Source organism: Physeter macrocephalus, chromosome 14 (genome assembly GCF_002837175.3).
Source record: "Physeter macrocephalus isolate SW-GA chromosome 14, ASM283717v5, whole genome shotgun sequence".
Taxonomy (NCBI): Eukaryota; Metazoa; Chordata; class Mammalia; order Artiodactyla; family Physeteridae; genus Physeter; species Physeter macrocephalus.
In genome coordinates this window covers 23951322-23968832 of record NC_041227.1, presented here as the reverse complement: position 1 = coordinate 23968832, position 17511 = coordinate 23951322, and the positions used below count along the sequence as shown (strand labels likewise).

Genomic DNA, 17511 nt, shown 5'->3' with positions numbered 1-17511 from the left:
TGAGAGGCCTGCATACCACAAAAAAAAAAAAAAAAAAAAAAAAGCATCTTCCAACCAAAAAGCCCATGATTTTATGATGCTGAGATCCTAGAATAAGTACATCCCATCTGAAATATGGCACCAAACCATACTAATATCAGCCATTGACTGATTTATTTATTTATTTATTTATTTGATTGTACCGGATATTAGTTGAGGCTCATGGGCTCCTTAGTTGCGGCTTGCCAGCTCCTTTGTTGTGGCTTGCGAACTCTTAGTTGTGGCATGCATGTGGGATCTAGTCCCCTGACCAGGGATCGAACCCAGGCCCTCTGCATTGGGAGCACGTAGCTAACGTTGCCCTAGCATTTCCTGCATAGCTGCTGTCTTCCAGAACCAGCCCTTTCATTATCAGCCCCTCTGTGCCATGTTCCAGCCCAAGAATGGAGTTTAACACCTGCCCTGACCACATCTCTGACTGTGAAAGGGAAAGGAATTATCCACAAGGAAAATCTAAAAGCCGCCTAGAGGTGAGTCCTGCCCACCACTGAGATGACAGCACTGGATAGTGGTTAATGAAGGAGTGGATGCTGACACAGTCAGCTACGTGCACTCATGATGGTGGCGTCAAGATTCTCACGGAAGAGGACGTCTGCAGAGCAGTTTGGTTGGGAGTGAGGACTCGAGGTCTTGGAGCTGCATTACATAGTAACACCAAATTTCCCTTTCACTGGGTGGCCAGTTTCCTCTCTGGGCCCTGATTTCAAATCCCAGTTTTGCCACAGACATGCTGTGTGACCTTGAGTAAATCACTTAACCTCTCTGAGTCTCCATTTTCTCATCTATAAAATGGAAATTAAAGTAAGCAACTTTTTTGGAACATCCACATGAATTGCCCCAATGAATCTTCACAATACCAAAAGACATAGATGGATTATTATTCCCATTTTGCAGACATGAAAAGTGAGGCTCAGGAGGGAAAGTAACTGGCCCACATTTACACAGCTACTGAGTGACAGTGGGGATTGAACCCAGACCTGTCTGGCTGCAGAGGCATGGCAGGGAAAGAGCATGGGGAGTGGCCACAATGTGGTCACTGGTCCCCTCCCAGGCCTGCCTCTACCCCTGCTCTCCTCCACACACACACCCCAACATACATCCTAACTCCCTTGGGTCCTGTAACTGCTACATCCTGCATTAGGAGCCTCCTTGGGCCCCTCCTGAGAGCTGGAGGCCCTGCCCCAGGCTCCATAGCACTGATGTGGCTCCTAAGGGAAAGGGCCCACCCCCAAAACCACAAGGCCCCCACCTACTTCCTCCCTGGGGTCTGTTGGCCCAGGACTAGACCCTACCCCTAGGACCCCAGTGACTAGCCCCATCAGTTTTGGCCAGAATCCCTTAGCCTTGCGGTGCCAAGAGGACCCCTCCCTCCACTGAGGGGCTCCGCTGAGCACAAACCGGCCAGGAGCCTGGACTTCTTGCCATGTTTCCACCCACCCGAGCTTCAGAGCTCAGGTTATAAAAGCTGTGTCTTTCTGAGAAGCTAGTGACAGAGGCCCGGGAGAGATTCTGGACAGCCCTATTCTTGGAGAGGTAAGGACAAGGAGGCTAACATGGGCATTTCGCAAACATTTCTTAAGTACCTACAATAATATGGTGATGTGGTGCATAGATTCTCAGCCAAACTGGGTTCCAATCCAGGCTCTGCAGCCACTACCTGTGTGACCTTGGGCAAGCCATTTCTCTTCTCTGTGCCCATTTCCGTAAAATAGGCCTGCTATCAATGATCCCAGACCATTATGGTAAGGATTCAATAATGCAACAAAGCTTGTAAAGTTCTCGGCATAGAGCCTGCTACATAGTAAGGACTCAAGTAAAAGTCGGGGCCAGTATGATTCAAGACTGTTACAAGATGGAGAGGGCTGGGGGACGGTGTGAAGTACTAAGGGCAGGAAGGGAGGAGAGACCTGACTTGGGTGAACTGATTAAGAAAAGTGCCTAACATGTGCACTGGCTAAACACTGATTGGATGAGTAGTGGATGAATTTAAGATCAGCCTGGTAGCAGAATATGAATAGTTAATGCCATGAGTACAGATTTCCCAGTCCAAAATTCCATCTGCAAATAAACAAGAAACTTGCTTTTTTTTAGGATCTATTTTAATCACTGTTTTGAATTACTGCCATCAAGCAAAAAAAACTGGATATTGCTGATTCGAGACAATGCCAGGATGTTCTCAGGCACTCCAGAGTAGGCTCAGCCACTTTGGGGGCTTTGCCCAGAGGCAGCATTTACCCTCTGGGTAGTGTCTTCATGGGCATTGGGGTGGGGATGTGGTGGCTCCTTAATGGGCCCTGCTTACACTGGCATCTGCCCTGGACGTGTCTGTATCCAGCTGGCCTCTGCCTTGCAGTTCCAAAGGCTGCATCTCCTGGCAGCACACACTTGCCCACCTGGAGCGCCCCCTGCCTGCAGGCTCTGGAGTCCCAACTATGCCACCTTGGCCACCTGGGCTGAGGCTCAGCTGGCAGGAACCAGTACAAACGTAGTTTGAAATACTGAAGCATTTCCCTACTAGTCGGTAAAGAGCCATGGCTTTAAGCTCCCCAGATGCCTACCCTGGCCACTATGGTGCTTCCCCCAGGACCCCCAACCCTTGTCCTCCTCAAGATTCAGAAACCTCCATGGTTTTAATGTCTCACAATGTCGCACAGCCACATTAACAGCTGTTAGGCACACTGCTTGCTAAGTGCTTTGCACATATTATTGAGTGCATTCCCCACAACAATCTATGATTGTCCCCCATTTTACAGATGAAAAACTGAGGCACGGAGAGATCAAGTAACTTGCTCAGGGTCACACAGTCTGGAAGTGGCAAAGCCCAGATTTGAAGAGCCCACTTGAGAGGGAAGGACATTTCAGGCAGAAGGAACCGAAAGCACTAATGTGAGATGGTGGGGGTAAGGCTGTGTTCAAGGACTAGCAGATCTAGAGCGAGGGGGAGAAGCGAGGGAAGGAAAGCTGGAGAGATGGCTCTAGGAGAGGCAGAGCTGGGAGAAGCTAGGCAGTGGCTCCCCAGTGAGGTGGCCAGTGGGGTTCCCAGCTCTGTGTCCCCAGGTCCTGGCCAGGAGGATGCTGCTGTTCTGGGGGTCACTGCTATGCTGAGGGCTGCTGCCCCAGGCCCCAGGGGAGGCCCAGCACTTAGTCTTCTTGTGCTTCAGCAAGGATCAGCTGGAAACAAGTAGATTTTTAAGGGGTGGGTGGCAGGAGGCAGGAACTCAGGGAAGAGCAGGGGTGAAAGGTGACACCACCTCCCTGCTCAAGCCTTTTCCTCTTCTGTCTCCCCCTCACTAGCAGCAGAATTTGCCTTCCTTTGCCCAGAGCTGACCCCATCCTTCCCCTGCTCTAACACTTGCTGTGGCTCCCTAGTGCCTTCAGGAGAAGCTCCAAGCTCTTCATCCTGGTTTTCAAGGCCCTGCCTCTCCAGCCTCTTCTACCACCACCTGCCCTGACCACCCCTATAGACTTTCCAGCCTCCTTTCTTTGCTTGTGCTATTCTTTCCCCCGTTCTCAACACAATGAATTCTGATTCACCATTTAAGGTAAAGCTCTAATAGTCCCAGTTTCCCCAGCAGAAGGAGTCTCCTTCCACTGGGTTCCCACAGCCCTTTGGTGAAGCCTCATCTATGGCCTTATCTAAGCGTACTGTACTTGTCCTGTCTGTCTGTCTTTCTGTCTCTCCCTAACTCTTGGCTGTGAGCTCTTTTTTATCCATTCACCTCCTTCCCCATTCAACACAATCCAACCTCACTGATCTTTCTGTTTCATACACTCACCAGGCTCATTACCACCTCAGGGCCTTTGCATGTGCTGTTCCCTCTGTCTACGTTGCTCTCTCCCCAGATCTTGCAATAGTGGATTTCTCCACTTCATTCAGGTCTCAGCTCAAATGCCTCCCCTTCAGAGAGGCTCTCCCTGACTACCCTATCTAAAGTAAACCTTCCTCCCAGTCATGCTCCAATTCGACTCCATTTTATTTTCAAAAATTGCCTTGCTTGCTTATCTGAGGGCTCAGTTATTTTCTGGGCCCGCCCCCACCCCCCCGCTCCTAGAATGAACCCCATGGGCCCTGAGCCCAGAAGAGAGTAAGTGCTTCTTCATAAGTACCTGTTGCTAAATGACTGTCTAAATTGCTGACTCGGAGCAGGTGCTGGTGGGCCTTTGTTGAATGACTGAATGAAAGGTGAGCCCCGCCCTGAGGAGGGCCTTGTCCTCAGACATTTCAGGCCTGCTCTCGAAACACCATGTCCTGGACCGTGTGGCCAGGATCCCTGCGATGGGGGCCACAAGTGAAGGAGTCGCCATCCTGGACCACCTGTCCTTCGTAAGAGAAGGCCTCTCCAAAGAGAGCAGTGGGCTTGATCTGTCGTTGGTCGGGGACCTGCTCTCGGGGCAGAGCTTCCCGCTGCTGGGGGAGCTGCTCCAGTTGGGTGGGTGAGTGGCCTTCCGGCTTTTCTTCCCCCTCAGGAACAGTGTTCTCACCTCGTGGGGGGGTAGGAGGCTCCAGTGTCGTTGGAGCTTTTCTCCAGCCTGGAAAGCCCTCAGCAAGTACATTTTTATTGTCCCTAAACCTCTTGAAGCCTCTTGAAATCCTCCAAGGAACAAAGCAGAGTCTCAATCAGGGATCTTAGCCTGGCAGCCCTCCAACCCTCCACATTCAGCTTATACCTGGGTATTGCAAACTCCCATAGTATTTTTTTAATATTTTAGTGACTTGCCAATATATAAAAATCTGGAGTTTTTTAATAAAAATCCAGATTTTCTGATTGTATTAGTTTGCTAGGACTGCCATAACAAAGTACCACAAACTGAGTGGCTTAAACAACAGAAATTCAGGAGACTAGAAGTCTGAGATCAAGGCGTTTTCCATGTCTCTCCCTAGCTTCTGGAGGGTTGCGGGCAGTCTTTGGTTTTCCTTGGCTTGTAGAATCATCACCTGATCTCTGCCTTCCTCTTCACTTGGCAATCTCCCTGGTTGTGTGTCTGTGTCTGTGTCCAAATCTCCCCTTTTTATAAGAACATCAGTCACATTAGGCTAGAGGCCCAATCTCCTTCAGTACGATCTCATCTTAACTACATCTGCAACAGCCCTATTTCCAAATCAGTTCACGTTATAAGGTGGGGATTAGGAACTCAATATATGAATTGGGGGACTTCCCTGGTGGTCCAGTGGGTAACACTCCATGCTCCCCATGCAGGGGGCCCGGGTTCAATCCCTGGTCGGGGAACCAGATCCCGCATGCATGCTGCAACTAAGAGTTTGCATGCCGCAACTAAAAAGTCTGCATGCCGCAACTAAAGATCCCATGTGCCATAACTAAGACCCAGTGCTGCCAAAACAAATATTTTTTAAAAAAAAATATATATATATATATATGAATTGGGGGGTGGAAGGCAGACACAATTCAACCCCTAATAGCAACTCTCTCTATAACAAAGATCTGGCCACACCTGGCCTGACCTCCCACGTGACAATCATTGGTGTAGGATCTGTAGTCCCTAAGTCAGTCCCCAGACACCTCCTCTACTCCCTTTACATTACCTGCTTGGTCCTGAAGGCAAATGAGTTAGAGACTTGAGACTTCTGGCAAAATAAGTACCAACATAAATGAATGATATCTATGTAGGTTGGGGCAGGGGTTTCTGCAAGGTCAACCTATGTAGCCACAGGTAGGCCTCCGAATCCATCCCCCAGAATGAGGAGGGAGAGCCAGATGGGTCCTAAGATGACAGAGTCCAGAAGAAGTTTTCTGATGGGGGTGAAATGAAATGAAAAGCTAGGGCACTGGGGTGGGTAGGGGTGCTTCCCAGAGAGGCCTGGGAGGAGGATGCTGGGCCCACACCTGCTCCAGCCCATCCTAACGCCTAGGACTGGCCACCACTCACCCCTGCCTGTGCATTTGCACCACCTCTACTCACCCATCCTGGCACAGGGCATCAGCTTGGGAGGGCCGTAGGAAAAACCCCACATGGTCCAAGTCATTCTTCAAAAACCTCTGGAAGGTGCCATGGTGGAGGCAGGCATACAGGCTTTGGGGAGCCCAACCCATCCAGGTCTTCCTCCAGCACTGGAACTTGTTGCTGCCCCCTCCAGTGGGCACCAGGTAAGTCACCAGCTTGTATCTAATGTTCAAAAAGTACATAAAACTCTGGGTTCCTCTTAGCTCAGGGAGATGCGAGGACCTGAGGCCATCATGGGGAGCAGAAGTTTCACGTCCTCCTTCTTGGATGCTCAGCAGGGCAGGTGGTCCCTGAGTGGAAGGATCACCAGCCGTCTTGCTCTCTTTGACTCCTGCCTGCTCGCGTCTTTTTTGCAGAACCCTTATATTTGAATTCAGACCTGTTAAATGTGCACGGACAGGTTCTCCACTGTATTCTCCTCATTTTGTAGAGGGTGACACTGACGCCCGGAGAAGGAAAGGGACTTTCCCAGGTCTTCAAGGCTTAGAGGCTGCAACTAGAGCCCAGTGTTCTGCAGCTGGCTGAGGGACAGGGAAGGGGTTGTCCCAAAGCTGCCCCCACCCCTCCTGGGGTCTGCCCCTATTCTAGCCAATACAGACACACAATCCACAGAGTCACAGGGGCCTTACCAGGCCATACAAACAACACTCCCCAACCCACTCACAGGTTGGTCACAGAAGATGCCAAAGGCCCCCAGGTCACCCTACAAATCCTGAGTGACAGCCTGCTGCAGGTCACATTGCGAAGCAAACTGTACCTCTCGCTCTAGAGGTGAGTGTGTGCCCTGGGGGCTTCCTTTCCACCTCCCTCGGTTCCAGGCAGCCATGCAAGGCTAGCAAAAGTCTGCTGCCTCTGTCACCAAAAAGGTTACAATAATCCTTTCCACTTGGGCGTGTTTCAAAGTCACTATTTTGTGATGGGGAAACTGAAGCACCGAGTAGGAGAGGGACCTGCCCAGGATCACACAGTGAATCTGCAGCAGAGGCTGAGATAAAACCCTCTGACTCCACATCAGGGGACATGTGCCCCATCTGAATAAAAGGCAGATGCTTCCACGGGATGATCCAAGGAGGGTCTGGTTCAAGCTCACCTTGGGGTCCACCATGCCTGGACTCCAATCCCACTTATCATCCAGGCAACTTGAGTAAGGGCATCCGTCCTCTGGGCCTCATCCACAAAGTGTTATGATCAAGTCCCCTACTGCCCTTGGCTGTTGTAAGAGTTCACTGCTAATCTAAGAGCTCAGACCACTCACTAAACTGTGGATGATGATGCCAACCTGGGGTTGTAAACACAACAGCCAATAAAGGGAGTGATATGCACATGAAACAGGAATATTCTTACATGCCCCTTAGGAATATGCCCACTCTCTCTTTTTTCTTTTTTTTTTTTTGTGGAATATGGCATTCTTTGTCTAGCTTCCCTTTTTAATAGAAAAGTGAGCACAAAGAAATATTTTCTTCACAGGGATGTGGGCACAGAGAAATATTTCTCTGCTATACAATAAACATATCATCACCCTTATAACAATGTGCAGTAAAAGTGCAGCATGACCCTTGGCCTGGTGGGGACTGTAGCAAACAGGAGAGGATGTGACCCATCTCAAGGTCACATCAGCCGCCCTGTGAGGATGCTGGCCGAGAGTTTCCAGATCTTTTTGGTTTTCCAAAGTTTGAACTCTGTATTTTTAATGAACTCTTCCAGTTTTTCATTTGAGCCCTCCAGACAACTGCAGGCCCCACCAGCCTGTGACTTCTGGACTCAATCTTGGGCTGCGGCTTGGAGCCTGCCCAGACGTGCTGCCCCTACAGGATCCTGTGGCTGAAAGTCACCAAGAACATCCACATCGGGGTATGGCTGGAGCAGAGAAGAAACAAGATCAACGTGGCCTCTGAGGAGTGCCACACCCCAGCAGGATACCTGAGCACTGAGGTTCTGGAGCAGTGAGTACCTACCCCCCACCACTCCTGCACCCAGCCCTTCACTGAGACTCTCCCCAGAGAGTCTCAGTCTTAGGCTGCCTCTCCCCAGCCTAAGCTGTCTAGAGTGACCAAGGGTGTCAGGGACAGGGTCATCTCCAAGACCACTAGCTGTACACACCACCCATCAGTATCTCCCGCCTTCACATTGAATGTTATGGCCAAAGTGTGCATCCACTCAGGTCAAATCTTGGCTTGGCTGCTTCCTAACACCAGGAGCCCTGGCCAAGCTATTTGGCTTCCAGGAGTCTCAGTTTTCTCACCAATAAACAGGATCACAGAACTCAGCCAGCATGGGGTGGTTGTGGGGAAGAGATGAGCTAACCCCTGTGAGCTACTTAGCACAGAACCTGCCGCATAAAGTGGCCATTGCTTATGATTCTTAATATACCTAACAAAAAAGCCACCTCCTCCAGGAAGCCTTCCATTAACTTCCACTGCCAGGTGTGATCTCTCCCTCTTTGAAAATGCCAGAGACCTTTATTAGAGAGAGAAATAAAGCAAGAGAGGCAGAAAGGGAGAATCAGGTAGAAATAAAGTGGAGGAGGACAAAGTCTGGAAGAGAGAAAGCAAGAAGGCAAGAAGGGAAAAGAACAGAAAAGGAAAGGGGAGAAAGAGGAAAGAGGAGAGGAGAGGGACACCAGGCGGGGAAGGAAGCAGCCACCCTGAGCTTCCCTGTTCACAGGCCCAGTGGGGCTTTCCTCAGCCCTGCCCTGGACTCCCCTCTCTGGCCTCAGTCTCCCCTTCCATGGTGTCTCAGACCCCACCTGCTCTCCCCGCCCCTAGGATGGACCGCCTCCTGGTGAACAAAGCTCTGGGGTTGGTGACAGATGTCCTGGATGAGGCATTGCCCTTCCTCCTACAGAAGATAGTAAGTTACTCATTCCCCCTGCCCCGCCCCCTGAGAGGGGGTGTGACCCCAAGGGACAGCCCCTTGATCTCACCCTGACCTCAACAATGATCCCCTCATGCCTTCCCTCCAGGGGTGTCCCCTGGCCACAGCCCTGCTCAACTCGGTGCTGGAAGACTTATTACATATCACTCTGTTTGTAGCTCCCAGCCAAGGAAGGGGCTTATCTGCGTCTCCCCTTCCATGGTGTCTCAGACCCCACCTGCTCTCCCCGCCCCTAGGATGGACCCCCTCCTGGTGAACAAAGCTCTGGGGTTGATGACAGATGTCCTGGATGAGGCATTGCCTTTCCTCCTACAGAAGATAGTAAGTTACTCATTCCCCCTGCCCCGCCCCCTGAGAGGGGGTGTGACCCCAAGGGACAGCCCCTTGATCTCACCCTGACCTCAACAATGATCCCCTCATGCCTTCCCTCCAGGGGTGTCCCCTGGCCACAGCCCTGCTCAACTCGCTGCTGGAAGACTTATTACATATCACTCTGTTTGTAGCTCCCAGCCAAGGAAGGGGTTTATCTGCTGTCCCCCTACTGTGTGCCAGGAACTCTTCTAGGCTCTGGAAATATGATAGGAAATAAAACAGACAAAGCTTTCCCACGGGGAGCCTACTTCCTAGTGGAGGGGGTAAAGGGCATTATGCCTTATGACCTTGGTAAATCATTTCCCCCCCGACCCTCAGTTTCCCAGTCTGTAAAATGGGATTAATCACAGGCTCACAGAATGGACTGTTGTGATAATACATAAAACCTGGCACAGAGTTATGGCTCAATAAATGCTCATTGTGGGCTTCCGTGGTGGCGCAGTGGTTGAGAGTCCGCCTGCCAATGCAGGGGACACGGGTTCGTGCCCCCGTCCGGGAAGATCCCACATGCCGCGGAGCGGCTGGGCCCATGAGCCATGGCCGCTGAGCCTGCACATCCGGAGCCTGTGCTCCGCAACGGGAGAGGCCACAACAGTGAGAGGCCCGCGTACCGCAAAAAAAAAAATCATAATAAATAAATAAATAAATAAATAAATAAATAAATGCTCATTGTTACAAGAAGCTGAGGCCCAGCCCACAATGAACTTAAAGCTAAGCAGAGAGGGAGAAGGAATCTCTCCCTGCTTCAGGGCCTCCCCAGGCCCTTCCCTCCATCCCCCAGGGAGGCTGAGCCCCAGTTCCATTTCCTCATTGCAGCCCCAGTCATCTCCGGCCCGGAAGACTTCCAGCACTATGTCACCAGCACAGAATTCACAGAGGAGGCCATCCTGATGAAAGTCCAGGTGAGCAGCCCCTGGCCAGGGCAGACCCTCTGGGGATGTCCACTGGTCTGGGGGAGAATGGGCACAGAGGAAAATGAGGTGGGGTTTCTCTGGATAGGAGGCAGAGGAGAAGGAGGAGGAGAAGGAACAAGCGAAGGAAGTGGTGGGCAAAAGAGGAGGAGAGAGGGGAAGGGAGAAGAAAGGGCAGACCAGGCAGGCCTCACCCTCCGGAGCTCACACTGAGCCTGGGAAGTCCCGCTCAACCCTGGAAAGGTGGAGAGGCCAAGGGGCTGTATGTCCAAGTGAAAATTAGGCTCCAACAAAAGGGCAAGTGGGGTGGCTCAGGAACGGCAGGACCGCATGTAAAGCCCAGCTGGAAGGGACCCCTCAGATGGGGAAACCGAGGCCCAGAGAAGGGATGAGGCTGGCTGCCCCTCTCCTCCATGGGATGGTAGCAGGTGAGTCAGGAGGACAGGAGGATTTGGGTGGATAGGAAGGAGGCACTGTTAACAAAGGCACGGAGAAAAGAATGGGGTTACATGAGGGAGAAGCAAGGAAGCGTAGCTCATGGGTGCAAAACCCAGCTCCACCTCTTACCATGTATAGGATCTTGAGAAAGTCACTTCACTCCTCTGGGCCTCGGTTTCCTCATCTATCAAATGGTTTCCGTCTCATGGTGCTGTTGTGAGGTCAAAATGAGATTGTGCTGTAAATGTTCAGCGCTGTGTCTCGCGCATAGTGAACCCTCTATATGTTAGCTGTAACCAGTTTTTGGCTGAGAAGACTGTTCCCTCTGAATTTCTCCTTACTCCTTCATTTTTCTAAAGCTTATGACCCCTGCAGCCCAGGCCAGAGAGCCCCAAGGCCTGACCACCTGGCCCCCAAGCCCCTCCCAAAATTAGCCCCGGGCAGCCTGGCAGACCTGGCCTTTTCACTGGAAACCTACAATGACATCCTGTCCTGCCTCTACACCAGCAAGGAGATACATCTGAACCTCCAGGACCCCACGGTGAGTGCTTGAGAAAAGGAAGTACATTACTTTACTGCTCTACTTTTCACATGAAGAAACCAAGGCCCAGGTGGTATAAATGCCTTCCTGGGTGGGCCTAGGTAAGTCACTTCCCCTCTCTGGACCTCACCTGGAGAACTCTTATTCAGCTTTCAGAACCCAGTATAGAAGTTCCTTCTTCTGGAAAGACTTCCTTGAACACCCCTTTGTTGTTCCTCTCTTAATAACATTTATGCTGCAAACATGTATTGAAGGCCTACTGTGTGCCATGCCTGTGCACACAGGGTCCCTGCCCTTTCACAGATCAAAGTCTACTGGAGGAATAGAAACTGAACAAGAAAATAGATAAATAAAATAATGTATCTTATTTATAATAAGCAGAGCAATGGATCAGCAAGTGTGTGGTGGAGGTGAGAGAGCTACCCTGGACGCTGTAGTCAATGAAGACATCTCTGAGGAGGTGGCCTGAATGGTGGCAAGGAGGCACACACACACACACACACACACACACACACACACACGCACACACACACAGAAGTCAACGGGAAAAGCAAGTTCCCAGGGTCGATGAGGGCATCACATGAGGGAGAAATACAGATAGATCACTGCTCATAAGCCCCCAGCAGCTCCTCATCGTGCTCTGAATAAAGTCCAGTCTCCTCTCTGCAGCCCCAGGGCCTCGTGAGATCTGGCTCCTGCCCACCTCTCTAGCTCTGTCTCCTCACCCACTACGCTCCAGCCACTCAGGCTGGGCTGGTGCTCACCTCAGGGACTTTGCACATGCTGTCTCCCTGCCTGGAACACTCTTCTCTCCACTGTTGGTCTCTGTACAAATGTCATCACCTCAGAGAGCTGCTCCCTGACCACCACATGTAAATATCTAAAGTAAGCCTTTTCTCTCTCCCCCACCCAAAACGCTCTCTCTCTTTCTACTCTGCTCCCTTCGAAATACTGATCTCACTGTGTGTATGAGTAAAGTTATATATGCGAAGTTGTATATATACACACATATATACATATACACACATATGTATATTTGTGTGTGTTCATTTATTTAACTTTGTGTGTTCACTGTCTCTCCAGTTTGGAGACGGGGACTATGAACAGTATACTCTCTGAAGGGTACACAGGGTGTGCTCAGTAAACATTGAAATATGAGGGCTTCCCTGGTGGCGCAGTGGTTGAGAATCCGCCTGCCGATGCAGGGGACACGGGTTCGTGCCCCGGTCCGGGAGGATCCCACATGCCGCGGAGCGGCTGGGCCCGTGAACCATGGCCGCTGAGCCTGTGCGTCCGGAGCCTGTGCTCCGCAACGGGAGAGGCCACAACAGTGAGACGCCCGCGTACCACAAAAAAAAACCAACCAAACAAACAAAAAAAAACATTGAAATATGAAATCCCAAGATCTATATCTGGAAGAGATCTAATGTTATGGCTCCATTATTAACATGGGGAAACCACAGATAGTGAAAGTGAGGGCATCACATGAGGACACGAACCCGTGTTCCCTGCATCGGCAGGCGGACTCTCAACCACTGCGCCACCAGGGAAGCCCCAGATAGATTTTTAATAAACGAGTAGAGTAGCTATTTAGAGACCTGACCTTCTGGAGTGGGGTGGCCTGATGGGGGAGAGGAGGACACACCCAGTCCCACAGACCCCTGCCCACAGGGCACTGAGCTCCCCCACCCTCCCCTCTTGCAGATCTGCTCAGAGAACAAGGCCTCCTGCTGCCCAACATCAAGGGCATCTCCTTCGACCAGGCGCGGATGGAGCCCTCCAAGGTAAATGCTGGGAAAAGGAGCTTCCTGAGGCACATGTGGGAGGTCAGAGCTAGAAGGGCCGTGGGGTCCTACAGGTGCCTTGTCCCCATCCTGCAGAGGCAGAAGCTGAGGCTTGGGCAAAAGAGGCACTCCATGTGGAAAGCCCTTTACCTTCCTTATCTCACCGGCTCCTCACAGCCATCCTGGCTGGGATGCCCCATTTACAGATGAGGAAACTGGAGCTCTGGGGGGCTCCATGAATCCCTCAGGGATTCCTAGGCTCACTGAGAGCTTCAGTGCCTCACACAGGTGATCTTCACAATTAGCTCCATGAAGTTGATGCTATTATTTTTCCCATTTTACAAAAGAAAGGCAGAGAAACTTGCCCAGAGCAGCAGAGCCAAGATTCCAACTGGGGTTCATCTGACTTCAAAGCCTGTACCCTTAGCCTGGACCATCCACCACCCTAGAACTCAGGTGTCCTGAACCCCAGAACAGGGCTGTTGCCTCTGGCACCTGCTATCTGTGAACTGCCAGAGGGTGGGAACCAGGGCAGCCATAGGCTGGCTAAATGCCAGAAAGGTAGATGCAGCCAGAGACCAGAGGGCAGAGAAAACCAGCAGAGGAAACACGGAGGTGCTTCCAGGGGCGTTTGCCAGCTCTGAACCTGCCCCTGGAGTCACCCTGCCCCCTTGGCCCTCTTCCCTTCCCTCTGTGGGTAAACCTGAGAAGAGGCTGATGGGAAAGGGCAGAGCTTAGAGATGTCCTTCATTTCTTTGTTCCTGCCTTAAAAAGACTCCCACTCTCTTGCGACCACCGAGAGGGGTGGGATAGGGAGGGTGGGAGGGAGGGAGACGCAAGAGGAAAGAAATATGGGAACATATGTATATGTATAACTGATTCACTTTGTTGTAAAGGAGAAACTAACACACTATTGTAAAACAGTTATACTCCAATAAACATGTTTAAAAAAATAAATAAATAAAAATAAATTAAAAAATAAAAGACTCCCACTCTTAAACAGCAGCACAGGAAGGGATGTTTGGGGCAAGGCAGAGAGAAAATCAGACAGAACCTCTTGGCTGTATGACCTCATGACTAGGCAAGCCACTAGTGGTCTCTCAGCCTGTTGTCTCTGTCTGTATAATAGAGATAAAGATAGTTCTCCCCATGGGCTGGAAGTGAGGACTCCCCTGGCAAACACGAGGAATTGTTAGGGCCACTGATCTTACCCAGCCCTACTCCAACATTTGACAGAATGTGACCCACCATCCCAGACGTAAAGTTTGAGCTTCAGGACTCCCAGCTTATGCCGAATCTTGGACCCAGGACCCCCCAGTTCCCAGTTCTGACATTCAGGAAACACTAGAAATCTGCTTTCAAGAACCGGAAGTTACTGTGCAGAAGGAGGCAGGAGGGGACAGCAGGAGTTCCTATCATAAAACCCCAGCTCCTGGCCTGTGCTACTCCCCCACCTCCACCTTCAGACCCTGACCTAGATTCAGCCCAGGGTGGCCCTAGTAGAGAAGGGTCCACTCAGGGTGACTCTAGCAGGTCGGGGCTAGAAGGGCTTCTAGAGGTAATACAGGGGCTGGGGCTGCTCCATAAATGATGCCACAAATCCTGGCAGTGTGGGCCAGAGAGGGTACTCTATAGCTCTGAGTACAAAAAAGAACAAAGTCAGGGCACAGCCCCAGCGCTTCCATATAACCAGACCTATAGAGGCAGGGGGTGGGCTCACTGGCTCACTCACTGATTCACTTCTAGGCTGCCCCGCACTGTTGTGCTGGTTACATATCGTACAACTCTAGAATGCACCACTCATAGTATAGTGTACCTGAATGGCACCACCTAGAGTTGGGCAGTGCACAACCTGTACATCCTTCCATGGCTGCCCTCATCGCTCAGTCATTCATTCAGTCAATAAATGCCACCGGCTGTTCTGTGCCTGGCCCTGTGCTGGGTGATGTTGGGATAGAGATGAGTTAGATCCAATGCCTGAAACCCTCCAGGAGCTCCCATTCTTATGGGGAAAATAGGTGCAGGAACAGATGGATTCCAGCAACATGGCCGGGTCTGGCAGAGGTTTGAGCATTGTGGGTGGGAGCACATGAAAGGCTCTAGCTGGGTGAGAGGCCCACCTCAGGGTGACCCAAGCAGGACAAACCCCAGTGCTACAGAAATGTGAGAGGCCCCTTGATACACAGGCTTTCAGGAAGAGCCCCAAAGACTGGTCTGTCCTTCCCTCACAAACAGTCCCCAAACCCTCCTCCTCCTCCACTCTATCCCCTCATCCAGTCAGTCCCTGACTCTGCCCTCTTGCCACCAAGGGAAGGAGTGCCCTCAGGACACACAGTCCCTCTCAGGAGTGGCAGGAACAGCTTCGGGGAGAGCTGGCTTTGCACGGCGAGGACGGATGGGGTGCATCTCCCTGCTTCTATCCACAGGATTACTTGCTACTGACTGTTCCGGAGGAGTAACCAGTTCTTACTGAGGCCCAGTCCCTCCCCGCAGCCACAAGTGCTCCGGACACTTGAGAGTCCAAGAATGGCTACAGTCACAGTGGAAAATCACAGTTTCAATAAAGATGATTCTTGCTTGAGAAGGAGTCTGGTTCTGAGTTTGCTAAGGGGTTCTGCGGGGTGGCCAGGCTGTTGGTTTTTTTGTTTGGTTTTTGGTTTTATTTATTTATTTATTTATTTATTTTATTTTTGGCTGCATTGGGTCTTCGTTGCTGCGCACGGGCTTTCTCTAGTTGTGGCGAGTGGGGGCTACTCTTCATTGCCGTGCGCGGGCTTCTCATTGCAGTGGCTTCTCTTGTTGCAGAGCATGGGCTCTAGGGACACGAGCTTCAGTAGCTGTGGCACACAGGCTCAGTAGTTGCAGTTCGCAGGCTCCAGAGTAGTTGTGGCACTTGGGCTCAGTAGTTGTGGCGCACAGGCTTAGTTGCCCCGCGGCATGTGGGATCTTCCTGGACCAGGGATCGAACCCCCATCCCCTGCACTGGAAGGTGGATTCTTAACCCCTGTGCCACCAGGGAAGTTGAGCCAGGCTCTTTTGAAATGTTTAAATGAAGGGGTTTTCTCCCTAATAGTTCCTGTTTTCCCTTGGCCCCTCAGAGAGGTATTCTGAATTTTGTATTCGGTGTCTCAGAAAAGGGAGGTGCCTCAGAAAATGGAGAAAGGGCTTGAGCTTCAAAAGCCCAGGCCCTGAGAGGACGGGGTGTAGAAAGGATGTGAGGAATCTGCACACACAGGAAAGGTTCCCGGCTCAAGAGGGAGGAAGAGAAAGGAAGCAGGAAAGAGAAGTACTAGAGTCCCTAAGAAAGGGGGGACCACGGGACACAGAGATACTTGGGAGGCCCTGAGTACAGAGGGAAGCAGCCAGACCCCAAAGCAGGTGAGTTGACTGTGAGACGGCCGCACCTCAGTGTGAGGTGATTGTCATGTGCCCAAAAGCAGTGCCATGGAGGGAGAGAGCCAGGAGCCCTCCTCCCCAACAACATCCCGGTCCCATGTGGCCCAGGCAGAGCAAAGCCATGAGCAGAGAAAGGTTGGGCACTAGAGGGCTTTGCAGTCTGAAATGTAAACAGCTCCATGGTTGCCAAGGGTGGAGAGACGGCAAAGCAGACAGACGCCCCCTCCCATGCCCGACCACCTGCCAAACCCCATAGCAGGTTAGGCCCAGCCCCAGAAAAAGGCAGATGAGGAGAAACTTCAGACTGTTATAGAGGCTCATAACAGTCTCTGTCTTGGGAATGAGCAAGTAGTCAGCAGCCCAGGAACCCCAGCTGGCCTCTGGAAACTGGAAAAGTTGTTGGGGAGGCCCTCCTGGAGGCTGATTCTCTACCGTGCAGCCCAAACCACGGAGGGACCTTCATGGGTCTGGTGCAGGGTCCCTGACCTGTAAGAGGAGATTGGAGCCCAGAGCAAACCACTTGTGAATTCTCTACTTGACTCCCCGACCTGTTTTACAAGTATGAACCACAAGCTTCACCTTGAAGGAAAAATGTCCCCAACAGGAGCCCCCAGTGCAGGAGCCATCAAGAGGTCTTGGGGCAAAAGGGCAGGATTGCCCTGCACTTTGGCCTTGCAAAGCCTCCTGGCCCTTGATGTGTGTATGACGCACGCAAGATAAGGTGGAGGCTGGAACACACTTTCCCAGAGGAGACGTGAATCCTTACCCCAAGCCCAGAATTTTCCCACCTATGTGTGACCGCATCACCTGGCACAAGGCAGATGCTGAGTACCAAATGATTGAATGGTGACCTCCTCAGGGCCTTGGGAAAAGTTGGGCAGGCCTCGGCTTGCTCATCAGCAAGAATGACCTGTCCAAGCATGAGAGAGCCTCTCTCACCAGCCACAGAAGCCCCTCATTCCTCTCCTATGACTTTACCAGACGCATCTCACTTTACAATCTGTAGACACATCTGTTATCCCATTAGACCCTCACGATAACATTGGGTGCTGCCTGATAGGGTGTGCAATTATTCCCATCTGCCAGGCAGGGTAACACCACTTCTGACGCTAGAAATCAAGACACTGGCTCCAAAGACCACCCTCCTACTCGCTCCACCCCATATGGCCCCTCCCTGCTGCCACCCCACCCTGGG

At 51.5% G+C, this 17511-nt stretch overlaps 1 pseudogene; it reads left to right on the top strand.

Annotated features, from left to right (window-relative positions):
* The first annotated feature begins 2787 nt into the window (after positions 1-2787).
* Positions 2788-15379, top strand: LOC102988949 (uncharacterized; annotated as a pseudogene).
* Positions 15380-17511: the final 2132 nt, after the last annotated feature.